This window comes from Hemitrygon akajei, chromosome 28 (genome assembly GCF_048418815.1).
Source record: "Hemitrygon akajei chromosome 28, sHemAka1.3, whole genome shotgun sequence".
Classification (NCBI taxonomy): domain Eukaryota; kingdom Metazoa; phylum Chordata; class Chondrichthyes; order Myliobatiformes; family Dasyatidae; genus Hemitrygon; species Hemitrygon akajei.
Genome location: NC_133151.1, coordinates 32,820,199 through 32,822,806, shown reverse-complemented (window position 1 = coordinate 32,822,806; position 2,608 = coordinate 32,820,199). Strand labels below are relative to the sequence as shown.

The following is a 2,608-nucleotide window of genomic DNA, read 5'->3' as shown; positions in this document are numbered from 1 at the left end:
GGTGCAGAAGTAGTCCATTCGGCCCTTCGAGCCTGCACCGCCATTTTGAGATCATGGCTGATCATCTACTATCAATACCCGGTTCCTGCCTTGTCCCCATATCCCTTGATTCCCCTATCCATAAGATACCTATTTATCATGTCGTAATGAGGGGGCCGGGGAATGAGGAGAGAGATCCCACAGGGTATAATTACACAAAGTGGGTAGTGAGTGGACTGACACACTCAGTGTGAACACATCATCCGACATGTTTTGATGTGTCCTGGTTTGTTGTGGGAATCTGGATTAGAGTGAGAACAGGGAGCTGTACTGATCGGTTCACCGGGGAAAATGTGAGGGACAGCAAATCCATCCGTGATCCACCGGTCAGCCTAGGGTGAATAGTAATTTTACACCCACTCATCTATTTAAATAATTTCGGGAGTTGGTACTCGAGTTAGCAGGGTTAGAGCACCCGGACGCTAGCAGTCTTTACGGATCGGATTCTGTGAGTGGTTTTCATCTGATCGTTTCGATGGAAGAAGATCAAAAGTCTACTAACTACGATCGTCGGAAATCGAACCTGCGTCGGTTACCTGGAAGACAGCAATGTTCAGCATTATATCACCATCGTTCTATTATTCTGCAGGGGACTCGGGTGCTGAACCGTCTCCAGTAGGTGTATGACAGTGGCTGGGACTGCTTTCAAACTCTGGTGACTCTGATGCCTCAGTCTGCTGCAGTTCCTGATGTGTCCAGTTGAGGTCGCCTTTCTCCGACAGCCCGGAGATACACAACAGCCAGTTTTCAGTGAAGTGTTTGGTTGAAGTGGATTCGATGAGCTACAAATCGTTTCCCTTTTGAACCATAACAAAATCTGATATATATACTGTGATTAAGAATGATATTTCCAACAACACGGAGTTGGGTTCGAATGAGAACGCTTCGTTTCACTAATCCTTGAACACAAAAAAGTGACTATATCGCTGGAGAAATAGCGATAATAGCGAGATAGCGAGAAAACTGAGACAGTGTTATGGGAAGGACACGAGTGAAAGGCTCCAGTATTACAGTCAATAAACATCAGGACAAATCTATTTACCCACGTGTACTCTTTAATATGCATGCCAAGAACTTTCAATTGCAGTTCCTCGTTAGTATAGTGGTTAGTATCCCCGCCTGTCACGCGGGAGACCGGGGTTCAATTCCCCGACGGGGAGATGCTAAACATTTGCGGCATTCTTCAAGAAGAATATTGTCTTAAAAAGACAAAAGCGGACAAAGAACTTGTGTTTAGGCGATCAATTCATTGGGCATTGGGAAGGTGGAATAACTCGGGCTGCTGTGAGCCCGGGACGGTGGAGTCTTCCGAGAAGAAAGGGGCGTTCACTCTCTTTTCTCATTTGTCCCGTGAGAATCTATATTTCATCACCGTTCGTTGTTAAACTCAGTAACAGATTCCGTCACTCCGAGCACATTAAACCGGGGCTTTGTTGTCAGCTATTAACTCCCGCAAAGTCCCACCGAGGAGTAAGTTAACTGACTAATATCAGTCCTGTTCAAGGGTGCCGGTCCGAAACGTCGACTGTTTACTCTTTTCCATCGATGTTTCCTGGTCTGCTAAATTCCTTTAGCATTTTGTGGGTGTTGCTCGGATTTCCAGCATCTGCACATTTCTGATGCTTGTAACCAACATTAACTGTCACCCTGGAACTCTTCGTGTGCATCCTCATCTTGTTTTGGTGCTCAAAATGGCTCCAGTCCCCTGCTGTGCACAGGGACACTAAGCTCTCAAAGACCATTCTTGTCTGGGTTGTCTGACACTCTCTGTAAACTTTCCTTGCCAAATTCTACATTAACTTGACTTGCTGTAACTTCCACACTCCCCGCATCCCTTTTGTCTTGCAAAGGAAAACATGGATTGTGGCTGCTGTTGAATTGCATAGAAAATTCGGCTCTCCACAGTGATCCTGTCATCATCTATCTGAAGAGGAGGACTGCTGAAAGATAGGAGGCAGCTGTTCTTTGGGTCATCACTCCACACAGTGCTCCAAGTAAGAAATTTAAACGTTTCAACATCAGCTGGAGTATAAACCCCCTTGCCCACTGTACACTGGAGTGACACAAACATCCTTGCAGGGAATGAGGCTAATCAAGTAATGGCCGCGCCGCCGTGTTTGCCTGCGTGTCGTCGTCTTTTGCCGTTCCTGTTTGAGCCACCGTTCCTGGAAATCCCCTCACCCCATACCGATTCTATTTACAATTCACGCATGTTTTCTAGTGGCTCCACTGATTGACAGCTCCTTTTGCCCCACCCAGTAACGTGATGTTATCGTCAAAGAACACAACGAGCTGACGTCACATCGTCAACGATGTCGTTTCCCTGGAAACAGTCCAGGGCGGGGACGGGGCGAAAAGTCTCAGATGTTGGAGTCGATCTCTATTTGTTGGGGTTTCGGCTCCACTGTGGGAATCGGCCTCTCCTCTTCCTGCTCACGGAACAGTGAGTGTCTGTCAGCGCCTCACCGCACCAGCTCTCTGCCTCAGGTACAATATTTAAACCATATTTGCACGGTTACATGGATAGGAAAGGTTGAGAGGGACACGGGCCTCATGCAGGCGGATGGGA

General features: G+C 47.2%; 1 non-coding gene across 1 annotated transcript; it reads left to right on the top strand.

Moving 5' to 3' along the window:
- Positions 1-1,127: 1,127 nt before the first annotated feature.
- Positions 1,128-1,199, top strand: trnad-guc (transfer RNA aspartic acid (anticodon GUC)). Its single transcript has one exon. It is a non-coding gene; the product is annotated as a tRNA-Asp (tRNA).
- The last annotated feature ends 1,409 nt before the right edge of the window (positions 1,200-2,608 follow it).